The 27,120-nt window shown below is 41.2% G+C and overlaps 1 pseudogene; it reads left to right on the top strand.

The window, feature by feature from the left end:
- The first annotated feature begins 218 nt into the window (after positions 1-218).
- On the top strand, positions 219-26,608 carry LOC127444796 (cubilin-like; annotated as a pseudogene).
- Positions 26,609-27,120: the final 512 nt, after the last annotated feature.

The following is a 27,120-nucleotide window of genomic DNA, read 5'->3' as shown; positions in this document are numbered from 1 at the left end:
TCACTAACCAATAAGACAATAAGGCAGATACTCAGATACAATTGTTTTGCTTGCAAAGTGTTATTTGCACAGCCAACCTATTAGAGAGTACAACCTCACAAAGGTCAACACAAATGTATACATTTTAGACCATCTGAGGAGAACATTGCTCACTTGGCTTCAGTTGAAGAACCCAATCACTGTTTCTCACTGGGGATCTCTGAAGAACATCAGAGCAGATGAAGTCCAAAAAAGGCTTGACCATGCTAGAGAAGAGCCTGATCTTTCTATTTGTAGCCCTGACTGCAGTCTGCATTGGAATTGCTGTGGTCTATGTCATTGAGAAGAAAAACTCTAGGAAGGGAAATCAAGAAGGTGAGTTACTATTATTGCAAAGCAGAGGTTGTTTCAGATCCAGATATACTATTAGTTAAAAGTCTGGAAACATCTACTCATTCTTTATGCTTTTCTTCCACAATGTAGTGTAATAGTAATGCCATCTAAACCATTAAACATATCAAAGCTATCTTATATTTTAGTTGCTTAAAATTATCCAAAATTTGTCTAGATTACATTCTGCACTCTGGGAATTTTCTCAAGCAACTTCATGAGCTACATCCTGAGATGCTTTTTAAACCATATTAAAGGAGTTCTAATGTATGTTGGGCACTTATTAAATGCTTTTGCTGAACTTTGTTGTCCAACACACCCATTAAAAAAGTTGTGTATTCAAAACAAATGGTACTGTACATTTATTAGACGATAAACCATTTCCCTATCTGTCACTCACTCGATATTGTGTCGATGTAGTGACACTAGGGGTCACCCTTGGGAGCCCGAGACACCTCTGGTCTTTGATAAAAGGCCAATGAAAATTGGCGAGTGGTATTTGCATGCCACTCCCCCGGACATACGGGTATAAAAGGAGCTGGTATGCAACCACTCATTCAGATTTTCTCTTCGGAGCCAGACGGTCATGCTCACTGAGCTGAATTTCTACTGTTCATTCTCCTCTGCTGGATCTGACGGCACATTTCAGTGGCTTCTCCCTCCTCTGCACTAGTGCACTGCAGAGAACGCCCCTGGGCGCTTCAGCAGAAAAAAAAGAGATTATATTTTCTGAAAGAGCTTTTTCCTCTAAAAGAGTATATTTCTTTAAAAGAGCGGCACACACAGAACGTCTTTTTAAAGATGCGTCTTTTTAAAGATGTCTTTCCGATTGTGTATTATTCCTGGTTGCGGTCGTTATCTCTCAACTTCGGATGGTCAAGATCGCTGTCTTTCGTATCTGGGCGCGACCCACATGGAGTCAGCGTTTGTGGATAGTTCATGTTCTCACTGCGAGAACATGACCATGGCAACGTTGAAGCCACCCCAGCGGCTCCCCGCCTCGGTCCTTCTACCTACAGGTATGAGGCCAGCACGGCTAGCACTGGGGGCGATTTGGGGACCCCAATGGGATCGCCTCCGCCGGGTATCCCCCCGCGGACCTCCCATTCCCAGCACGCTCGTCTGCCCCAGTCGGGCTTCCGGAAGAGTCTGCCGGCTCGTCTCATGGTGAGTCTGGCCTCTTGTTCGGAGTCCGCGAAGATGACGAGCTCTCGAGCGCAGCATTGGAGAGCGGGCTTGTCCAGTCGGACGCAGAAGCCTCAGCTGGGCTCCCCCCCTCGGGGACGATTGCCCAGTCACAGGCTGACGCAGAAATGATGGACATGCTTTCCCAGTCAGGAGGGCAGTCTTCAAAGAGAGAGAATTAAGCTCGGCTGACTCCAAGGGCTCAAAGGGAACTCCCAGTAGACCCCGAAGGACTACAGAGTGGTCCCACAAGGGGACGAGGTGCGGTCTGGAGGGATTCAACCTCCTAGCACCTCTCAAGAACCTGATGATCAAGTCGTGCTTCCCCAAGTACTTACCATCTACTGCATTGTGATGAGCCAAAATAGCGGTTACATACACCTTCAGGGTGGAGGGGGACAGCCGTCCCTCCAGCCTCTCCTGCAGGAAGGAAAGCACCGATCCGACTGCACATCTCTGGGGGTCTTCGCATCGGGAAGAACAACACTTAGCGAACAGACACCACTTCATGGCATACAGGCGCCTCGTAGAGGGAGCCCTAGCCTGAGTGATCGTGTCTACCACCTCGGGTGGTAGGCCACTTAGGTCTTCTGTGTCCCATCCAGGGGCCAGACATGGAGAGTCCAGAGGTCTGGTCGCGGGTGCCAGATGGTGCCCCGTCCCTGAGAAAGAAGGTCCTTCCTCAGGGGAATTTGCCGGGGGGGGGGGGGCTGTCGCGAGGTGCGTGAGATCTGAGAACCACGTCTGGGTGGGCCAATAGGGTGCTACTAGGATGATCTGCTCCTCGTCCTGCCTGACCTTGCACAGGGTCTGTGCAAGTAGGCTCACTGGGGGGAACGTGTATTTGCGTAGTCCAGGGGGCCAGCTGTGTGCCAGCGCATCTATACCGAGGGGTGCCTCGGTCAGGGCGTACCAAAGCGGGCAGTGGGAGGATTCCCGGGAAGCAAACAGGTCTACCTGTGCTCTACCGAATCGTCTCCAAATCAGCTGGACCACTTGAGGGTGGAGTCTCCACTCTCCCCTGAGGGTAACCTGACATGACAGCACGTCCGCTGCGGTGTTGAGGTCGCCCGGGATGTGAGTGGCTCATAGCGACTTGAGGTGCTGCTGACTCCAGAGGAGGAGACGGCGGGCGAGTTGTGACATGCAACAGGAGTGTAGACTGCCTTGACGGTTGATGTACGCTACCGTTGCTGTGTTGTCCGTCTGGACCAACACATGCTTGCCCTGGATCAATGGCCAAAACCTCCGCAGGGCGAACAGTACTGCCAACAACTCTAGGCAGTTGATGTGCCAACACAGCCACGGGCCAGTCCAGGAGCCGGTGGCTGAGTGCCCGTTGCATACGGCGCCCCAGCCCGTCTTGGAGGTGTCTGTTGTAACCAAGACACGCCTGGAGACCTGCTCTAGGGGAACCCCTGCCCGTAGAAATGCAAGGTCGGTCCAAGGGCTGAAGAGGATGCGACAGATCGGCGTGATGGTCACGCGATGTGTCCCGCGGCGCCATGCCCATCTCGGGACTTGAGTCTAAAGCCAGTGCTAAAGCGGTCTCATATGCATCAACCCGAGCGGTGTGGCCATATGCCCCATGAGCCTCTGAAAAAGTTTCAGTGGAATCACTGTCCTCCGTCTGAATACCTTCAGACAGTTCAGCACCGACTGTGCACACTCATTTGTGAGGCGCGCTGTCATCGAGACTGAGTCCAACACCAAACCGAGAAAAGAAATGCTCTGAATTTGCGTCAGCATCTTGAACGGGAGTCTGTGCAAAGCGCGGTTTAGTACTCGCAGGTCCAGAATTGGTCGCAACCCACCGCCTTTCTTTGGTATGATGAAGTAAGGGCTGTAGAACCCTTTCTTCATCTCGACTGGAGGGACACGCTCTATTGCGCCCTTGCGCAGAAGGGTAGCGATCTCCGCACGCAAGGTAGCGGCGTTCTCGCCCTTCACCGAGGTGAAGCGGATGCTGCTGAACCTGGGCGGGCGCCTGGCGAATTGAATCGCGTAGCCGAGTTGGACAATCCGGAACAGCCATCGCGACGGGTTGGAAAGCGCAAGCCATGCGCCCAAACTCCGGGCGAGGGGGACCAAGGGAATGATCACGTCGGACATACTGGCAGGTGGGGCCTCGCGGCGGGGCGGAGCTCGAGTCCAGGGACATCGAAGCACTTACCTGGCTCCTGCCGCCCACCATAATATTGGCCGAGGAGGGGTGAGGAGGAGTCTTCATGCACTTCCGGGAAGAAAGGAACAGGGGCGGGGTGTGGCCGAGGGCGGTGCCCCAAGCCCAGGAACCAATTGTCGAGCCACGAGGGTTCAGGGGAGAGTGGAGGGTTCCACTCTAGCCCGACGCTCACGGCCGCCCGGGAAAGCATGTCCATCATTTCCGTGTCGGCCTGAGACTGGTCGACCATTCCCGAAGGAGGAAGCCCAGTTGAAGCCTCTGCGTCCAACTGGACGAGCCCGCTCTCCGATGCTGCGCTCGATAACTCGTCTTCTTCCCGGGCTCCGAACAAGAGGTCGAACTCGCCCTGAGATGAGCCGGCGATCTCGTCCGAGCGTGCATGCTGGGGAATGGGAGGTCTGTGGGGGGATACCCGGCGGAGGTGGTCCCATTGAGGTCCCCAAATCGCCCCCAGTGCTAACCGGCATGGCCTCACACCCGTAGATAGAAGGACCGAGGCGGGGTGCCGCTGAGGTGGCTTGCTTTCTTACGAATGCAAGCCACAACCGCAACGTTGCTATGGTCATGTTCTCGCAATGAGGACAAGACCCATCCACGAACAACGTCTCCACGTGGGCAGCGCCCAGACACTTAAGACAGCGATCGTGGCCATCAGAAGCGGAGAGATAACGACCGCAACCAGGAATAACACACAAACGGAAAGCCATCTTTAAAAAGACGTTCCGTGTGTGCCGCTCTTTTAAAAAGAAAATATACTCTTTTAGTTGTTCTGCCAAAGCGCCCAGGGGCGTTCTCTACACTCCACAGGTGCAGAGGGGGAGAAGCCGCTGAAATGCGCCGTAGAATCCAGCAGATGAGGTGAATGAACTTCGCGGATGAATTCAGCTTCAATGAATAGAACCGCTTGGCTCCGAAGAGAAAATCTGAATGAGTGGTTGCATACCAGCTCCTTTTATACCCGTATGTCTGGGGGAGTGGCATGCAAATACCACTCGCCAATTCTCATTGGCCTTTTTTAAAAAAATCAGAGGTATTTGGGTCTCCCGAGAGTGACCCCTAGTGTCACTACATCGACACAACGTCGAGCGAGTGACAGATAGGGAACATCAGGGTTTGGAACAAGATAAGGAAAGTGTTAGATATGAGGCTAGCTAACATTTGATGCCTGTATTGTATCAATTTTAAATTCTGTTTGTTGATTGGTTGGTTTCTATGGGAATATTCTGTAAGTGGTAGCTTTTTGTACAAGCATAGTCGTACAATATTTTATTATTTCGCCATCTTGTACAAATTATTACGTGTTGTCATGGTAAACACTATTGGTAAGGGGAGGGTTATGGAAACCTGTTTGACAACAGTCATTATTTCAGAAATGACACGTTTCCCCTTTAATTTTATGTTAGATAATCATTTATCTAACACCTCTAACAGTTCTCTCTCCAAAGAAATTGGGATTTCTTGCATTAAAAGGTAACAAGCCACCAATTTGTATGCAACTCATGGAAAATCTCAAATGGTGAAAAAGCAAAATGAGATCTCATGGTTTCTCTGACCAGATGATACATCTGTGGTTTGAAGACTCGTTGGAGGACTCCAGTACATGTGATGAGTACAAGACTTTGTCACTCTTAAGGATGAAGTTAGCACCATTGGTGAGTTTTCTGCTGTGGTTGGTGATCAATTTAGCAAAAACCTATTTCTTTTCTGGCAGAGAGTCAGGAGTCATGATTTGCAATAAATTAGTTACCAAGTGCACAGAACTAATCTCCCTAATTTTTCCAGAGGGCAGGAGGCAATTAACTTGTAACAGAGTGACTGAATGTTACTGGTCACCATTTTTTGGCTGTTGAGCTGATGCTTCTTCTGAGCAAGTCCTGCAAAAATTACAGTTTAAATAGCAAGACACACACAATGACAAAGACTAACACACATTAAGCACAATTCTACAGCTGCAGTTTCCTCCTGAATAAGCCTGCAGATGATTGCACATCGATTGCCCAAATCGTACAGCCTATCATAAAAGAAAAAAAGGGTATTTTCCTGGCGATTCTAGTCCATATGCAGTGTAATCTCCATATTCAATCCAATATGAACATACCTTTGACAAGAATACTGGGGTCAGTGCTGTAACAAATCTGACTCTCATTACTGACTGTAAAGCGTGTCAATTTTGAGTTTATGGTAAATCTCATTATTCTCAAATCTCCTTAGTTTCACTTTGTTTTAATCAACTTTTACATTAAATGTTTATTTCTTTCGTCTTATTTTTGTATGTTCTTAAATAATTTAAAACTGAACTTTTATGTATTTATTTCTCTTTTTTTAAATATTTATAAGTATGGCTCTTTGAATTACCATTGTGTATGAAATGCACTATACAACTTGCATTTACTGTAATTCATCAATGATAATCATCCTGGACACAATATATATTTTTAATTAAAATTTGGTGTAGAATATAAACAGAAAATTTTATTGACATATTTTGTGAGACTGTTATACAAGCTGACATATTCAGATGTGCATGCCTCTTTAGTGCAAAGCCTTGAAATATAATTAAACAAAGCTTACAAAAAAATACATACACATTAAGATATGAATGATTCCATTGTTGCATACTGAGTATGTTTCCTTTTTCCAGGCAAATACTGTGGATTTTCCATGCCTAAACCCATAGTGTTTTTAGGAAACAGCATGTTTGTGTACTTTGACACAAACAACAGACACACAGAGAAAGGATTCAAAGCACTGTATTGTTCTGTGGCCCCTGAGATGACTTCAGGTAAAGACAATGAGAGTTTCATAATGGCTTCATTTTATAACAGTATTATTAGCACCATAAAAGAACATTTCACATGAAAGAATACCGTCGACTGCTGTGCTTTTCATATTATGATTTAATGTCTGTATAATATTCTTCTCTGGACTGATACTGAAAGGCTGTTAAATGTGTATCACTGTTGACCTAGAAAGAGACGCACGGCGTTAGTGGATGTATGTGTGTGTGTTTGTAACTGGGGTGTTGTCTTTATGCTGTTTGTTCTATTGGGTCTGCATCTTTATCTATTGTTCACCCATTATTCGATTGTTCTGAATATTGCGTTCAGGATCAACTGCCTTACAGTCATAAATAACCTTCATCATCATAATCAGGATAATGTAAATGCATTTGACTCCTGTTTAAGAGGAGTATTCTGCTCCCTAAATAGTGGTGGTTACTAAGGCAAGCAAGAGTTTTGCTATTATTTTTCTTAGTGATCGGAATTATGATTTGCACCTTCGAGATATAAATCACTTAGATTTACACTGAAGGAGGATACCAAGGCATATCTAGAGAACAGAATATCATAGAGACTCAGGGGTGGGTACTTTTGACTAGCAATCCCCTAGAACACTCTAGCAACCACGTAGCAATGCCCTAGCAACCACATAGCAATCCCCTGGCAACCACACACAACACCCTAATATCATAGTTTGCACAGTTATGCACCACATTCTCTTCACAAAATACAAAAATCTGGTTCCATTGTGTTTTTGACAAATCCTTATGCACAATGTATCCGATGACAACACCCTAGCAACCACTCACCTTACCCAGGGCCACAATAACACACGGGATTACCTGGGCTGAAGCCCAAGGGCCCCTGGCTGCAGGGGGGCCCCCCGGCATCAGTCACGCTATACTCCCCCGTCAGTGTTCGCGTGAGCACGTGCATGTAAACACGTGCAGCGGGAGTTGCAAATGTAAAGACAGAGACGGTTTTCAATAGAGATAATGGTCTGTGTTGCGCATGGACACAGACTACAAATGTTCCGCACAATACCCCCCCCCACACACTTCTGACCACTGGCAGGGCCAAGCAGAAGGGTAAGTCCCAGGGCCTCACGGTACTTTAATGCGGCCCTGACCCTACCAATGCCCTAGCAACCACCCAGAACACCCTGGCAACCACTCACCCCACCAATGCCCTTGCAACCACTATGAACACCCTTAGGAACTCAGAAGCAACACCAAAGCCACCACTCACCCCTGCAATTCCCTACCAACCACTCAGAATACTCTAACAACCACATAGCAACACCATAGCAAACACTCACCCTGACAATGGCCTAGCAACCAACCAGAACACCCTATCAACCACATAGAAACACCATGGCAACCACCTATAACACCCTAACATCATAGTTTGCACAGGAAAGTACCACATTATATTTATCAAGTGTAAAAATCTGGTTCCATTTTGTTTTTCGTCAAATTGTTATGCACAATAAATCTGATGATGACCACCTAGCAACACTCTAGCAACCACTCAGAATACCGTAGCAACCACTATCCCTACCAATGCCCTAGCAACCAATAAGAACCCCATAGCAACAACACAGCAACTCCTAGCAACCACCCACAACATCATAGTTTGCTCAGGCAAGCACCATATTATCTACACAAAATGTAAAAATCTGGTTCCATTTTGTTTTTCAACTAATTGTTATGCACATTGAATCCAGTGGTGACCCCCTAGCAACCACTCAGAACACCCTAGCAACCACATAGCAATGTCCTGACAACCACTCAGAACAACCTAGCAATCATATAGCAACACCCTAGCAATCATCCACAACACCCTAGCATCAGAGTGGTGGGTTTTGCACAGGCAAGCACCACATTTTCTTTACAAAATGTAAAAATCTGTTTCCATTTTGTTTTTCTACAAATTGTTATGCACAGTGAATCCAATAATGCCCACCTAACAATGCCCCAGCAATATCTCAGAACACAGAAGCAACCACCTAGAACACCCTAGAAACTACATAGCAATGTCCTGGCAACTCCCTCCGACACTGGCGATGATTTACAAGGCAAGCGCAACACAAAAAATAAAAATATTGTTTTTCATTAAATTATTACAGATAACGAATCCCAGGACCATTTCTGAGCATATGGGGGCCCTAAGCGAAATCCTTCTTGGAGGCCCCCTGCAATCTCCCTTCCCTCTCGGGCCTCAAGGGGGCCCCCTTTACCTGCCTAATTGAGCCATAACAGATCCCTGAGTCTTACTCACAGCTTTTAGTATATTAAAACAACAACAACAACCATAACAAAAAAAAAAAACACCTTGCTTTGTGGTGCCCCTGGTGGCTTGGGTGCCCAAGCGCCTGCTTATACCACTTATAGCTAGAAATGGCCCTGATGAATCCGATAACACTCAGATTGCACTTACAGAGGAAATGGTAGAGATTGTGAGGAGATTCAGTGATTTGTTTTAACACGGGCTTTGATTATGGAAGTCAGATTGCTCGGAGCTTTCCCACAGTTCTATGGCTCCATCTGGCAACATATTTACCCACATCAGCTAATCACCAGCCAGGCTTGCAGCCTTGAATTCAAATTAACTAAAGATGCATAAGACAGCACAATTTCACCCGTCCTGTCAGGATTCCAGAATTGCATCAACTATGCATCAATCTATGTTTAAAAATCATGTGTGAGACAGAAAATGCTACAAATAGCAGTTTGAGGTCGTAATTAAGATAATGGTGCTGTAATCTTTGAATCAATTAGTTATGCTCAGGTGGTGTGTATGTTGGGGTGATAGATAGCTGTTATCAGTGCTTTCAGCACCTGCACTGTGAAAGTACCAAAGACCAACTGATATGATTACTCTATAACTATAATGAGTAGAGCAAAACCTATTGTTTGATTATGCTTCTACAATGGCAAAACAAAGTTTATGAATGCTATAGAATTGTTGGTCCTCATTAATTTATTCACCAATTAATTAATTCATTGTTTATCATAGAAGAGTAACAAACATGTCCGAAAAATCAAACATGAAATGTATTAATATTACCATAGGCCCAACAATATGCAAAATTCTTAACATGATATGGTCTGAATAACAAACTGACTGTTTTGGAAATTCAGAAACAGCAGAATTTTGATTCACCAGAAGTTCAGAACTAGGAACTTAATGCAATTTGCATAGGTCCAATCAGTTAAGCATTAATCTAATGCATTTGTTTTGCATGCTAGTGGAGGATACAGGTACCTGATGGGGAAAAGGTCCGGCTAATGTTCACATAATTTGACTTTATCCTGGACTCATGTGGTGACTTTGTGGACGTCTATGATGGTGCTTCAAATGGCACCACCCAACTGGGTGAATACTGACATCCACTGAATCCAAAACGCTTCTCTTGTTTCTTGTGATCATTTGTGTAGTAATTTTTATCTCTCAAAAAAATATCAATCTCAATTACTCTAGGTAATTTCTGTGGAAACAAGGTACCGGCTCCATTGGTGTCTACTGGCAGTACTATGCTGTTTCGTTTCAAGTCTGATTCGAGCCGGACTGCTAAAGGCTTCAGTGCTACCTACACCGTAGCCAGTGCCCCACCAGTTACAACCACCCCAACAACTACGACTCGACCAAACACCACCACACCTGTTCAGACCTCCACACTTGCCCCAGCAGGTGAGTATATTGCTAGTTGAGCCAGTTGAGAATGAAAGAATCTGAGAATTGAGAATTGAGAATCTGTGCTTACTGAAATTTGAATCACTGCTCCCTAGTGGCCAAAGTTGGAAGTGCTTTTGAATGTATTGACACATGTGAGCTCCATTTTCCGAGTGAAATGTCCACAGAGTGGCACCAAAATCGAGATGTATAGCGAGTTATTTTTAGTTGTAAATGATGTAATAAAGTCCACAGGAATGCACATTTTATTAATTATATGCCCTAACCCAAACCCCAACCTTTAACCTTAATCATTGATTTTGTTAATGTGATAACTTCCCGGTTTCCATGGGACCAGAGCCTGTGTCTTTGAGGCTGCTCATGCAACGTGCTATCAGTAGCACCACAGGGAAAGGTAAACATAATTGAATTGATGCAAAAATGCCTGATGTGAGATGGTGCTTGTCAGTAATTCTGCAAAATGGGGTTGATTTTATGGTACCGGAACATTCGGTAACAACATGTTGATTACTTTGTGAGTTTTTCATGGGCAGGTACTAAATAAAATGTCTTAAACCAGTCTTGCTGGACTCCCATGCTGGTCTGTTTGCTGGTTTTAGAGCTTTTTCTAATGTTCAGACTGGGAGACCAGCTAAAACCAGAAAACCACCTTAGGTTGGTTTAAGATGTTCTATTCAGCAAGAATATCTAGTCGGCCTCAGCTACAGATCTCTCTCATTTAAACAATAATGTTTGACCATGAAAACTGAAAATACAAAAACCCTTATCTTACATTTCCCTGAAATTACATTATTAAAACTGGGCTAAAAATTTAAACAGACCACACCGATTTCTATTAAATATATCTGCCAGTAATTTAATTTGTGAAAAGAGACAAGCCAGCATAGCATGTGCCAGAATGTGGTACATCAGATGCAACTAAACTAAATACTAAACAGCACCACTGTGCAAAAGTAGCTGGTGCTCCCATCGCTCTCTCTTATCCCTTTCACAAAGGGGCTGTAAAAACTGATTAACATCAGTCTCAGGCAGGCATGAGCCAGCGGGTGAGCAAACTATAAATTACAGCTCCTTCTTGCTGAACATCAGAGAGAGCTGCGAGCAGCCGATACGCTTATCTGCAGCAGCTTTTCAAGGACTGCACTCCAGATCCCGTCAATAAGTCCCAGTGCAGGTTGACAAAGAAAGCGAGAGAATGTGTGAGGGAAAAGATCAAGAGTTTGGATGTTTGTTCAGAACTACAAGAAAGGACAAAGTGTATTCCTGGCTATTTTTAAAGCAGCGAAAGGTAAAAGGATTAGTCCAACCCAAAATAAAAAATTAACATTAATATACTCACCCTCATATTCCAAAACCAATATACTGTAAGTTTCTTTCTTCTGTGAAACACCAAAAAATATATTTTAAAGAATGTCATGATTGCTGATTTCCAAATATCAGCTGACATTATATTTTCTTTAAAGCTTAAAAAAGCACCCAAAAGTGTCATAAAATTAGTCCATGTGCAACATAACATAAGGCATACGATCACTTTGTATGATGAACAGACTGAAACAGATACAAATTTGTGTCCTGTTTTTACCCTAAATCTCCACTTTCACTTTTACATCTGAAAGTAACATGTGGTACCTGTTTAGCTTCACTGTCACATCTGAAAGTGAAAGTGGAGATTTAGAGTAAAAAAGGACTAAAATATTGTTCTGTTTCTCACCCATACCATATTGTGTGGTAATAATAATAATAAGTAATAATAATAATAAGTCATATTGCTTCTGAAGATATGGATTTAAATACTGGAGTCATATGGATTACTTTTATGTTTCCTTTATGTGATTTCTGGAGCTACAAATGTCTGATCACAATTCACTTGCATTGCATTTGTGTTCTGCAGAAAAAAGAAAGTCATACACATCTGGGATGGCATTAGAATGAGTAAATGATGAGAGAATTTAAATTTTTGAGTGAACTATCCATTTAAATGCAATCATTGATCAACTCATGTATAGAAAGCCCAAATCAAATATGGTGACACGTCAGTAACATCAAACCTCATTCTTATGTCATGACAACATGACGCTTGGTCACGAGACACGGAAGAACTAAAGAGGTTTTGTGAACTGGATCAACTGTTTCATAGAAAAGATCCAGCACAAAAGAAAGATTCGCAAGCCAATTGGACGCCGCTACTTTTCTTATGAACAAGCCTAGAATAACGAGGATATTCAGTAAATGATTACTTAAATTTGCATTTGTTCCTCACACAAAGCTATCGTATGTCTTCAGAAGACTTGGATTATAGTCACAAGTCATACATTATGGACCAGTTTTATGATATGTTTATTGTGGGTTTTTTTGTTTTTAAGCTTAAAAGCTTCGGTCATGATTCATCATTGTATTTGCATGGAAAAGAGCATCCTTTTCTTCTTTTGAGTTCTGCAGATGAATTAAAGTCATACCATGAACTATTCCTTTAAATCACTGATATTTAATACAGATGAACACAGGGTCTGAAAATTATGTCAGATGAAACAAACGAAAAAAGAAGTTTAGTTTTGGTCCTCCAGCATTCATGGGTTGTATGGCTCATTGGTCTTGACACTGTGTCCTTACTTGCCGGTTGCAAATGTGTGTGTGTTCTGCACATCACATCCTTTGTCCTAGCTGTCAGCATGAAGCAGTGTGTAAGTGTTAGTTCTGCTGACAGCATGAAGAGCAAAAACACTGTGTAGAAATGCAATACAAACAATGTTAAACTGGGCTTGTCTTATATTTATACTCATGCAGTTTAATATATTACATATATGAATGTGTCTTGTGTTGCATTTATGTCCATTTCTTGCACGTTCATTAGATACCATTTGCACGTTTATTTGTATATTAGTGATTGACGACAAAATCATTATCTTAAAATAACATAGAGATGATGATGATGATGATTTGCTTAATGTGTTTATGTACTGTAAGCCTGCACATTTACACATTATGCTTTTGATGCAAGAAAATCTTGAAATGGGGTGCTCTTAAGAAAGGAGAGCGCAATGCAAGCAATGTCCAAGGACGGGTTATGGTCAGAATTAAAGTGGCAAAGTTGCAGATACGAGCATGAACACGCTGAGGATTCACTAAGAATTAAAGGTTCACTCAGTAACTTTTTGCTTGTATCATCTTGGACTTACAGTGACACCTAGTGGTGTGGATGCAGCATCATTCAAAATCAATAGTTGTCAGTTACAGATGCCATTGTAGAAATTCACTGTTCGCAAACAGCAATGATTTATTTAATCCAATAGTGAAAGTGTCCAATAACAAGACTTACTGAGATTAAGCAAGTTGTATTCAGCTGGTCATGTGATTCTAAAATGGCAGTCCCATGAGGACACCCTCAGCCATGTAGAATGAAACAACTTTTACAGTATAAGGTTACTGATGTGACTAGAGTTCTCATCTCATGTGAGTGGCCATGATTTTATACATATGTTTCAAAATTAAAATACATTTCTTTAGGAGTAAATCTTTTTTAAAGGGGAAAAAAATTACTCAGTGCACCTTTAATTGTGCCTGGTAAAAGCGCTGTTTATTTGCATGCACTGTCTGCGCTGGTGCTGAACATTGGATATACCAAGCATCTGGATATATGCCAGGTTATCATGCTCTTCTCCATCATTTAATCATTATTTGATGAATGTGCATTGCAAATACATTGCAAAAGACACAAAAATGTACTAGTATACCTACAACACCAAAGTTTTTATTTCACCTCTTTTATTTCACATTGCCATAATGTCACTGGCATGCATTCAAGTGCTGTTTGTCTATCTATATCATTTACATTACATCATACTGTATGTATTTGGCAGATGCTCTTATCCTAAGAAACTTGTGCATTCATGGTATACATCTCTGACTCTCTTTCTCAGGCACAGACTGTGGGTTTGTTCTTCCCCCTGTTCTAGTTAGTGTCAGTAACACTATGAGTTTCTAGTCAGATGCTCGGCTAGCCGACCGTGGCTTCTCTGCCAAATGGGAAGCTGTGTATCCAGAAGACCTTGCTGGTAAAACACCTTATAAAGACATCCATCTACTCACACCTACACACACTTAGACACCTTTAGATGAATCCTGCAGAGGGAGCTGCAAGCTGTGCCCAACAGCCATCACTGCTCAATGGATGTGACTTTGTGTGTGTTTCTGTTTTTCACTTTGGACAAGCTGTTGATCAATTTTTTAGCTGGAATAGTGCTGAACAGCTCTTGTCTTCCATATAAATATCTACAGCGGCAAATGAAAGAGCTATTTTTTTGCAGTAGATACAGTATACATTCCTGAATTTATGAAAAGTATTCTCTCTTTAGCGTATGCTACAACCCCTAACAAAAGAGAAAAAGCCATATGTAGTCATGCTGATTTACACCTGCAATAACATGCAGTCTCTATAACATATTCTCCTTAGACTCACAGTAAATTCTGCTTGCAGTGTACTTGAGCCTGAGCAGCAAACCACCATAAATGTACTACATGCAAAGAGGAAGGCCTATGGTGCATTACAGAACGTTTGCATACCATTTATTAACTTTCTATAATACAAACATGCCATTATATAGAATAAGCATGTTCTGCAGGTTTATAGAGTGTTACATGCAGTTTCCAAAATTAACACTTAGAAAGTGCAAAATACAAGAAAAATGGGCTTTGGCGAGTAAATAAATGTTACTCTTCAGATGTCTCATAACATTATTAGAAATTGCAACTTAAAGGGGTAGTTCACCCAAAAATTAAAATTCTCCCATCATTTACTCACCCTCATGTCATTCCGGATGTGTATGACTTTCTTTCTTCTGCAGAACACAAATAAAGATTTTTAGAAGAACATCTCAGCTCTGTTGGTCCATACAATGCAAGTGAATGGTAATCAGACCTTTGAAACTCCAAAAAGGACATAAAGGTGGCATAATAGTAATCCATAACACTCCAGTGGTTAAACCCATATTTTCAGAAGCGATACAATAGGTAAGGGTGAGAAACAGATCGATATTTAAGTCCTTTTTAACTGTAAATCTGCACTTTCACTTTCACATTCAGCCACCTATTGGTCTGGGCTGGTCAAAGGTGGAGATTTGTAGTAAAAAAAATACCCATACCTACCACATAGCTTCTGAAGACATGAATTTAAACACTGGAGTCTTATGGATTACTTTTATGATGCCTCTATGTGCTTTTTGGACCTTCTGAGTTCTGGTCACCATTCACTTGCATTGTAAGGACTTACAGAGCTGAGATATACTCCTAAAATCTACATTTGTGTTCTGCAAAAGAAAAAAAGTCACACACATCTGGGATGGCATGAGGGAGAGTAAATGATGAGAGAATTTTCATTTTTGGGTGAACTATCACTTTAATTCACTTTAACTATCACACAGACATGGTCTTGATCACATGTGTGCATAACAATCTGACTTTTGCTGTTGTAAGTGACATGAGAGATTCAAATAAAAACAAAATACAAACTGTTTACTGCAGACAATATCTGTCGCGACCAGTCCAGCACTTCTTCTACGTAACTTGTTCCTCATTGAAAAAGGAATTCCATGTGTTAACGTACTGTATGTGGAATATTCCCCACATTAAGCCTTCAAAAAAAAAAGTTGTTCCCAGCAACTGTTACCTTGAGGAGCTTTTTTACCTGATCAAACCCTTTAAATTAGTTTTGTTGGTGTAACCTTATGGATTCAGGTTAATTCAGTGATGTTGAATCATATTTTTAACTTGAATAAAACCAGTTAATTTAGATGTTACCACATATTTTTTTCAGTGCACGATGGGTTGTCATATTTTTGAGACATATGACAGGTGCATGATCCTGTATATGATGCTGCGAGTATTGCAGTGACCTGCACTGTTTGTCAGTTAAATGCAAGGAAAAATAGCTAAATAATCCCATTTTCATTGAGAGAAAGTATATATTTTAATAGAAATATTGCAAAATACAGTCATGTGTAATAAAGTTACTTTTGTAACCTGGTAACGTGTGACCCTTCCTAGACTTGGGGGTAAAGCCTCGGATTCAATGTACCAGTTAACAACAAGACACAATTTCTTGATATTTTTCTCTGTTTCTTGGAACAATCCTTTCTTTAACTGTCAGATTTAATACCCATTATTTTGTCTGAAAAATGCAAACTGCACTTATGATGTCCTGCAGATATCCAGGGATGTGGAGGTTTCTCGCAGGAGGACACAGGTGTCATCAAGTCTCAAAACTGGCCCATGAACTACCCTGCTAACAGCATGTGTCTGTGGACTGTACGCAGTGCCAGGGGGAAGACCATTAAATTGATGTTTACTGATTTTGATGTGAAAGAGGCTGGTATTCTGATCGGCCGGTGCTTTGACAACGTGGTTGTCTATGAAGGAACACAGCCAGGAGTGAAAAAATACAGTGAGCAAGGACAAGGATGTTGTTCAATGATTTTTCAAGGCAGCCTGGTTATGATGCACTTTAACAGATAAAATGGTGACATATTTATAACCACCATACATTCAAACCACACGTACATGCTTAAAATTTATTGCGATTCACTAAAATGCTAAGAGTTACATGCTTTTAAAGTGTACAGAAAGCAATAAATCGCAAAATTCAATCAAAATAACAATTGTTGAAATAATGTACATGGGTAGTTGACAAATTACATGAACTTCAACATCAGGATTTTAGGTTAAAATGTTATGTTTTACATACGTATTATGGAAAATGCATATGTTTTCACAGTTTTTACAGTTTTTTGGAGTTCACTTAAATTGTCATGAGGTGTAACGAATAATTTTTTAGAAGTAAAAATTAGAAAACGCAATTTAAAAAGTTGTAGATGAAGTATACCATGTTACAACGTTCAAAATTATCATTTAAAACCTGTGCGTATTAAAAAATGTCTGCTTTTTTACAGGCCCATTCTGTCTCAACCTTCACCCAAGTTCTTTCATACATGTGGTGGAACTCTCATCCATAAGAACTGGGTTCTAACAGCTGCTCACTGCTTCATCAGGTAAAATCAAGGCCTTTACACTTTGAACACTACTATAGGATAACAGATGCTATAAACACACCTGTAATAGCTATTAATGTCAATTTTTATTCTCACACAAGTTTTAAAAACACACTATACAGTATGTTCTTGCTTGTTGACTTATGCTAGTTATTATACAATTCTTTTTATGCATGTATATGCATGTTCATATGTGTGTATTTACCTGTCGCAGGTATGCGGATGAGCTGCAGCGCTGGTGTCTAGGCAAACACAACCTGACCTTCTCCGAGCCCAATGAGCAGTGTTTTAACGTGCTGGGCATCTGTTGGCACGAGGGCTTCCAGTACCCAACTGTACCATCAGTGGAGTTTGACATCGCTCTGGTGCGCCTGGATGGAGAGGTCATACCCACCGACTACATCGATTTTGCCTGTCTTCCTTCAGCAGAGGAAGTCCTACCCGGAGGCAAAACGTGCTATGCCACCGGCTGGGGAGATGAAACAGGTTGTCCTGCATATATACATATATATATACTATAGATGTCTGCATTACGTAAATGTCTTTACTTTTGTTTACATCACCATATGGATTTGATTTACAAACAAATTTGCCCTGACATTTAGATATGGTCAGCCTTCATATATATATTTGGCATTTACTTTATATTGCAGTAAATATTGTTTTCAATATGCAGCTTTAGTGACCTCCAGAGATTCTGGAGTGGACATGCCCTCTGCTGGGTAATTTTGAAAATGCAGCACTTGAAATCACAGCTAAATTAAGTAAGTTATCAGACAACTAAATGAAAATGTATTTACAAGGTTTAAGATGTACCTGTACTATGTAAATAGATATAAAATAACCACTAATACATAATGCCTCATTTTATTTGTCAACAGGCGACTCCACAGCTCCTAAAGTGGCTGAGGCATTGAACCAGGTGGCTCTACCTGTAGTACCATATGACACCTGTAAGTGCATGGACTACTGGTGGTTCCAGGTCAAAACCTCTGTGATCTGCTGTGGTTACACTTTACCGGACGAGCTCAAGTCTGTGTGTCAGGTATGGATCCATTTAAAGGAATAGTTCACCCAAAAATTACAATTCTGTCATGTAGATTATTTTTTATGTGGAACACAAAAGAAGAAAATATCTGTTGCTCATCATTGCATAATTTTAATGTTGTGATAGGGCAACTCAGGTGGGCCCCTGGTATGCCAAGACAGTACTTCGTCCCCCTGGGAGGTGCACGGCATCACTAGCTTTAGTCCCATTGGCTGTATCGTGGACAAGAAGCCCAGCGTCTTCATCCGCTTCTCTGCCTGTGCTGGCATCTATGAACTATCCAGACAGAATATCCTGCCAATGGAATATCTGTGTGCACACAGGGAAAAACATCCATCTTCACTTCAACAACTTCTCCCTGGAGGAGACCACACTGTGCCTCAATGACAAGTTCACTCTCAGCGATACTGTTGGCACTCTAGGTAGAAATATCATCTATGGGTTGTTCCTGTGGCCTTTTTAGTGTTTAGGGAACGTGGATGAGAAATGATATAGTACTGTGTACTTACTCTTCTTTCAGGTACACACTGCAGCACTTCTCCACCGAGAGATCTTGTCACAGCTGGAGACACAATGACTGTCAGTTTCTCCTCCAATGACAAAGTTGTGGACTCCGGGTTCAGTGCCATATGGAAAGCCATAGATCCTGCTGACTTAGAGAGTGAGTGAAAACTCAGATCAAACTTTGTCATTGCTGTTCTTGCGAGGCAGCACTTATATTCCTCAAAGGTTCTGCCGTGGAAGTCTATGGCAGCCTATAGAACCGTTCGTGGGAAGGTTATGAAATATTGCACACAGATAGAGGACAGTCTAAACTAATAACACAGCAAATTTGGAGTGTCTAACTCAAACCCTTTAGCGCCACCAACAGGTAAAATTTTCACTCATGTTTATGCTAATAACTTTTGAACCATAAGCCAACCAAAATTTTTCACTGATTCCTGAGCTCATGCCGAGTTGAAAGCATACCATGGTTTCGATTTCCACCTGACAAAATTTTACGCCATTTTGAATTTTCAGGAAAACCTCCTTTTTTTAACTTGTCCTAGGCCATTAATCCAATTTTCACAAAATTTTGCACAGTTGCTCAGTAGACAGAGCTTACAAAAAAATCATGGAATTCAAGTTGACAGACCAAAACGTTTTCGAATGGCGCTTCAACGAATTTGGTGAAGAACACGCAAAATTGGACTTGAGGCTGTATCTGTGCAACGCTTTGACAGATTTTGACAAAAATTGGTTTGTGTCATGGCCATCATGCCCTGAGGTGACATGCAGCGTTTCGGCGCAGTGCTCCCTATTGGTCAAAAGATAGAAAAAACTGTTATTTTGGCTTATAACTCTTGAATGATTTGGCCAAAAATCACGAACCTGATCTCTTTAGATTCAGTGCAACATACCGAGTCGAATGATACCCAATTTTCCCATGTCGGCCATTTATGGCGGTGGCCATTTTTAATTTTGTCGTAAAATTCTGTATTTTATGAACGCATTGGCGTATCATTATGAAACTTTGTATGTGTTATCAGCACCATGCTCTGAAGTTGCCTGAGAAGTTTGGGTCCGGCGCCACCTAGTGGCCAAAAAAATGAAATTTTGTAAATTTGTGAGCTTATTACTTTTGATGTCAGTGGTCTATTTTCACGAGACTGGTCTCGTTATATTCGTGAGGACTTGCCGAGCGCAACAATACCACATTTGCAATGGTTTGCCTTATGGCCTGTTGCCATTTTTAAAAAAGTTCTTAAAATACTTTAGTAAATTGCATGTAGACTGTTCGTCTGATCGAAACGAAATCACCACCAGTAAAATCTCTTTAAGCAAGTTCTTTGAGGTAACAAGGAACATGGCAAAATTTCGATTGTAAGTGCCAAAAGCACTTTGACGAATTTAAAAGTTGTCTCCGCTTTTACGTAAGTGGATATAACTTTTAAACGGAATGAGATATTTTCACCAAATTTGACACACTTATATAAGGGCTCAATCTGAGAACACACAGATCCAGATGCCCTGATGGTACCTGAGCAGTTTCGGAACAGTGCCACCTACTGGACAAGAATTCTGAAAAAAAAACTATTTTTAGATATTTTTAAAATAGATGTTTTTTAAATAATTGAAAGCTTACTTTTTCTTACTCCTACAGCGTTCATCAGATTCTAACTTAAAACATGTCATGATGCTTCTTTGGCTGCTCATGCTGCCAGTAAAGGGCTTGACCCCAGTATTGCTGCTTGCAGCTATTTTTGACTTCAATCAATATTTGAGTCCTTTTTTACTCTAAATCTCCACTTTCACTTCCACATTCTTCTTTTGTTTTTTGCCGATTTGCATTCTTTGTGCATATTGCCACCTACTGGTCGGGTCTGGTCAAAGGTGGAGATTTATATTGAAAAGGACTTAAATACTGATCTGTTTCTCACCCACTCCTATCATATCACTTCAGAAGATATGGATTTAACCACTGGAGTCTAATGGATTACTTTTATACTGCCTTTATGTGACTTTTGAAGATTCAAAGTTCTGGCCACCATTCACTTGCATTGTATGGACCGACAGAACTGAGATATTTTATAGGTGTTCTGCAGATGAAAGAAAGTCATACACAGCTGGGATGGCATAAGGGTGAGTAAATGAGGAATAATAAGTAAGGAACGATTTGCAAAGGATTATTTGTAATTATTCAATGGTCCGGAGTTAATTAATCTGCTTATCAGTGGTACAAATGACTTCACATTATATTACTGCAGTATTTTGCTACCAGTCAGAATCAAGAATTCAATGATGCTGTGAAATACACTGAAAATAACACAGCATGGGTGTGGTTTACTTGTAGGCTCAGCCATCTATGTCCAGACCATTTCAGCATGTTTGCGAGGTTCACTCATCCATGAGCAATGGGTCCTCACGGCCGCCCACTGTTTCATACAGTAAGACAAATACAGGCTTGTTATCGAATGCAATGACATTTTTACATTTTCAAGTGTAGCTTAAGTGTCCAAATATTTTTGGAGCTACTGCATAAATAGTACCCACATGGACCTTTCTTTTTGTAGACTCCCAGCTCCCAACGTGAGGCAGATGTGTTTTGGTAAACACCACATGATCTCCAGTCTGGACGGTCCCACTGAAGAGTGTGTCTCTGTCGATGCCATCATATCCCACAAGGACTTCATCTACCCACAGAACAATGATGTCACCAACGACATTGCTCTGGTGCGATTGGCCAAAGGGGTAACCATGATGCCCGAGATCAGCCCGGTTTGCCTGCCCAAACCAGAGAACATCATGCCTGCTGGGCACATTTCTTTTGTAACAGGCTGGGGGGATGAGAAAGGTCAGAGAAACAAAGACCCGTTTACCCAAAGGGCTGAAGCATGTGTTTTGTCACTTGTTCTATCTGTTACGCAGAGGATATTTATGACACATCTACTGTGAAGGTGGTTAAGATGCAACTGTGCCCTATGACCTATGGCTGTTTAATGAACCCACTCCATCCACAAGCATTAAGTTTGTGGACAGGGATATAACGTACTTGAATAATTCTACTTTACAACAATACTTAAGTATTATTTTTGGGAATTGTTACTTTACTCAAGCACTGTTGAAACTTAATACTTATACATTTACATTTTTCTTCAAAGTGTATGGGAGACCAGGGCTGGTTGTCACACGGGGAAGTTGTCACATAGGCTATATTTCAGTATCAATGAGATTTGGAGTCATATATTCAATTAAATTTGTATTTTCTTTAGCAGAGGTTTTGTATGTTGGTTTCAAACACTTCTTTAATTAAATTAAATAAGAATTATTTTGTGAATTCTACCCTCCAAATTTTTTTTCCGCTATCATCATATTTTTGTCATAGATCTTGAGTAAACATGCAAACATATTTCAAAAACACTGACATACATTAAAGGAAGGGTCAACTATATTATGGAGGCAGATTTTTACCAGGAGTTTTAAAGGGATAGTTCACCCAAAAATGAAAATTCTCTCATAATTTACTCCCTCCTCATGCCAGCTCAGATGTGTATGACTTTCTTCTGCAGAACACAAATTCTCTCCCCTGCCCAGGAGGGGACGATATGCATGGAGAATGCAAATCACCAGAAACAAAAGAAGGAGGACTTAAATATTGATCTGTTTCTCACCCACACCTATCATATCGCTTCTGAAGTTATGGATTTAACCTCTTAATCTTGTGGATTACTTTTATGCTGTGTTTATGTGTATTTTGGAGCTTCAAAATTTTGGCACCCATTCATTTGCATTGTGAGGACCTACAGAGCTGAAATATTCTTCTAAAAATCTATGTTTGTATTCAGCAGAAGAAAGAAAGTCATGAGAGTAAATGATGAGAGAATTTTCATTTTTGGGTGAACTATTCCTTTAAATGTGTTCTAACAACAAAGTATTTTTCCTGAAAGTCTGATCGTGGCAGGTTATCACATTGTTATGGTGTCCTCCAATGATAAAACCTTTTTCAATTCATTTTTTATCTTTTTTCCTGGGGAAAAACAGTGAAAATGTTTAATAGCTTTTTTGTAGCCAACACTATAAAGGTATGTAGCAATGCAGACATTGACTTCCTTCCCCGAGAAATTCACTGGAGTAAAAAGTGTGACAACTAGCCTGATCTCCCCTTTTTCACAGGTCATCACTTGACCTTAAAGGTGAAGTGTGTACTTTCTGCATAGAGGTTTCCCAAACCCTTCTACTGCTCCTTCTGCCCTGCATCTTTCATTTTTCGAACAAACAGGTACTTCTGCCCTAAACTCATGCCATTCAGATCAAATCCCTTTATTGTCACTCAGCCATATACACAAGTGCAACACTGGGTGAAAGTCTTGGGTGCAGTTCCGAGCAACATAGCAGTATGACAATTACAATAAACATCTGATTTACACATAACACAGTTTACACATCTGTTACACAACACAATATACAATATACACCTAATAATATACAATATACACAAAATAAGAACACTGTGTACAATAAAAATATTGTAATCAGTGGAAATAAATATGAAGTGTTGTGTTGACATTCAGGTGTCGGTTGATAGTCATTTGCTAGTGTGTTATTAAGTGAAGTAATGTGGGTCCAGTGTGAGGCTAATAATGTGCAGTGCTGATATATGTATCATGAGCGATCAAGAGTTTGAAAGTCTGATCGCTTGGGGGAAGAAGCTAATATTACCATTTTCGTTTGGTGCCACTAGTGCTGCAGAAAATACACACTTACCTTTAAAGCAATAATGAAACATAATAAACAATTTCAAATACTTCCAAGAGTCCTATGCAGGAATAACTTATGTCATTTTTACTTAAAACAAGTAATATTTGTGTATGTGTGACTTCCAGGCAGTTTATTTCCTGTGGTGGCACAGAAGTTGAACCAGGCTCCTTTTCCTATTGTACCATATGAGACATGCAGTAAACCAGATTACTGGTGGCAGAACGTCAGACCCTCCATGGTCTGTGCTGGTTATGAGTCGCCTGACGAACTCAAATCCGCCTGTCAGGTACATATGACCTATTTGACTTTCTTATGCAGTAAACAAAAGGAGATCATATTTTAATGAATGTCATGGGCCATTTATTCAGTACAATGGCACTAGACTGTGACTCACTTTAAAGTGTAAAAAAGTACACAAAAGTTTTTTTAAAAAGTAGTCCATGCGGCTCGTGAGTCATATTCCAAGTCTTCTGAAGGCGTACAATAGATTTTGTTAAGAAACAACCCACAATTCAAGTCATTTTGTAGTGAATTTGCATGTTCATGATTGCTATGAGAGAAGCTCGTTTACAGTACCTATGTTTCCATCCAAACTGCAAATTTAATTTATGCAAAAAAACATAACATAATAAAAACTATCTCTGAATAAAGGCACGTTTCCATTCCATGTGTTCAAAATAATAAAATTGTCACTTCCAGAGAAATTGTAGCTACTGTGACTCTTTTATTAATAAAATACTCGCCGTTTAGAGCATACAGACAAAACATTGTAAAGAACTTGTCTCATGTCTGGGAGCGACAGCACGTCAAACAGATCTGGAAGCACTATGTGTGTGCGTTCCTCCTTCCTTATGTCTTTACCTGTCACGGAATGCAGAGGCAGGACCCAATTGCAGAGTAAAAAGGGGATTTATTTATAAAAAACAAAAACCAACATAAACTCCCACAAGAAAAAAAAAAAAAAAAACATAAAGTAAATAATCCAGGCAGGGGAAACAGGGAACAGGACCAACTGGACTGGGCTATGGGAACCAGGGAAGCAGGAAGCAGGAAACAGGAAACAGACCGACTGACAGGACCGACATGAGAGAACCAACAAGACGAACTGGCACTGGACAGCAAACACGAGGAAAATAGGCAGAGAAATCAACAGGTTAACAAGAAAGGAAAGGTGTGACTAATAAACTAATAATGGGCAAACAAGGAGGCGGGGTATGACGTAAGACAGAGACACGCAGCGATACAGAAACAAAACAAAGCCACATGTTCTCACAAGAAAACAAAACACCCGAATGGCATGAGTGCACATCGCCAAGACAATGAGACAATATACATCCATGCCAACTGACAAACAAGACGAGAGAATGCGTAGCGATGCCACGCATTCTCACACTAAACAAAACCTGAGCGAGGCAAACGCCACGCGATGCACTCAACAGGTGACAAAAAAAGACAGGAAACCTGTGCGAGAATTCGGCCACACGCACACCCGACACCTTAGACCGAAGTGACCGAACCTCAGCACAACATGAAGACAGCTCGCGGACCGAGCGCGCAACCCGAGCGCGACACGAGGCGCGCCCTTGTTCGCGAGAGACAAACAAACTATTGACGTGAGTGCATGCTGCCAAGATGACATAAGCGCGATGCACCCACGTCAAAACCAGACAGACATGGAGCACGAGTGGCCGAATCCCGACACAGACTGAAACCGAACCAAACAGGAAGTCAGGATCCAGACACCATGCTCCCGACATGAAACAAGACAGACCGAAGAATGCACTGCAGGGAATACAACCGAAACCATGCGCTCATACAAAGACAGACAACGAAACACAAGACAGACATGGCACAATAATGTCACGGTCCTGTCAGACAAAAACCCAGACTGACAGAGTGACAGGACCGTGACATTACCGTGCGGATCTATAATATATTTTCCAAAAGTATTAATAACCCTGCTCTTTGGCACAGTTCAAGTTTGTCTTTGACTTATTGCTCTGCAAACCCTATGCAGGCTTTGCATTTTCTAGATCTAGACACTGTTATCTCAAGGTGGCCAGAGCAACATTGCAGATGCGATGATTGGTCCTGGTTAGTCCAGTTATTAACTAATTATTCAGTCACATGATTTCTTTTGATATGCATCTTGTTTTCCTAAAAGATTCAGTAGGAGTTTATTCGGTAAATGTGTTTCCATCATAGTTTATGTGCATTTCTTCTTATTGAATAAAAAATGTATCCACCTCAAGTGAGCATATACATTTTTTATGAGCATCTTGGTGTTTCCATCCAGCAGTTTTTATGCGATTATCCCAAAATGTGTATAAAAATATGTCGATGGAAACCCAGCTAGTGGCGAACTTGCATCGCATTGCAAACAATCTCCTCTTTTACCTCTCTCATCTGATTCCCCCTCTTCTCATCTTTCATAAGGGTGACTCAAGTGGTCCGTTTGTGTGCAAACCGTCAGGTAGTGGAGCATCATGGGAGGTGCATGGTGTGGTGAGCTTCGGTCCCATGGGATGCATGCCCTCTGTCTTCACCCTTGTCTCTGCCTTCATTCACTGGATAGAAGACAACGTGAAGCGCTACATCTATGAGAACACTCTAACAAAATAAATCAATCTTTAATCCAAGAAAGGGACATGTGGTGGCATAACTAATGAAAATAACAAAAGAAGACCACAGAGTAAGCAAATGCACCGGTAGATCATTGTGCTAATGATTATCATTTATATTTTTTCATCTATTGGGTGCTTTATGCAGCTGATAAATCTCACTGAAATGTACTGTATTTTATGGCTATAACTTGTTAGGATTTCATAAACCACTATAATAATGAATACTAGACCCTATTTCAAAGTTGTACAGTTATAATTAAAGCTTATTTGTAGTGATATTGTGAAAATTCAGTCTTTGCAGGCAAAAGCACATCAAAAGTCTGGACATACTTGACTGAAATGTATCATTTTCATGATCATAACCTCTTGATCTAATGGCTTTTTTTGAAGAAGTTAAAATATAGAATATAAAATACAGTTTTTGATTCATTAAAAAATTTTTGGTCGCCACATAATTCACATACTTCAATTTCTGTAATTTTATCGCTTTAATGTGGAAATGGGGATTAAATGTGGATAACAGTATTAATAAAATTGAGGAGCTGCGTCCAAACGTTTGACAGGTAGTAAGAATATGTAAAAATTAACAAATTCCATCACATACTTTTTTCCTAGCAGACTACCAGTGTTTGTACTTGTTACACACAAAGACTGCTTATTTATTCAGTGCAAAAGCCTGTGCATATCGATTTTTAATAATTTTTTTCTTATTTTGAAATTCTCATCTAAAGGAGCGAGAAATTTTGGGGATATCTAAGCTAGAGTAAAACAAAGTTTAAAATGTAGTTTAAAGTTTACATTGATTCATTAAAGTGTATAAAGAAAACAAAGTGCGACCCTTTGCCATTAGCAGTGAAAAGTTTTGAATTGGTAATTGATGAAGCCTCCCCTCATTCGCCCCATGTGGAGAAACTTTCAAAGGTTTAGGCCCGCTAGTCATGTGACTCACGAGACC

Source organism: Myxocyprinus asiaticus, chromosome 8 (assembly GCF_019703515.2).
Source record: "Myxocyprinus asiaticus isolate MX2 ecotype Aquarium Trade chromosome 8, UBuf_Myxa_2, whole genome shotgun sequence".
In the NCBI taxonomy this organism is placed as follows: domain Eukaryota; kingdom Metazoa; phylum Chordata; class Actinopteri; order Cypriniformes; family Catostomidae; genus Myxocyprinus; species Myxocyprinus asiaticus.
This window is presented reverse-complemented; position numbering and strand designations above follow the sequence as displayed.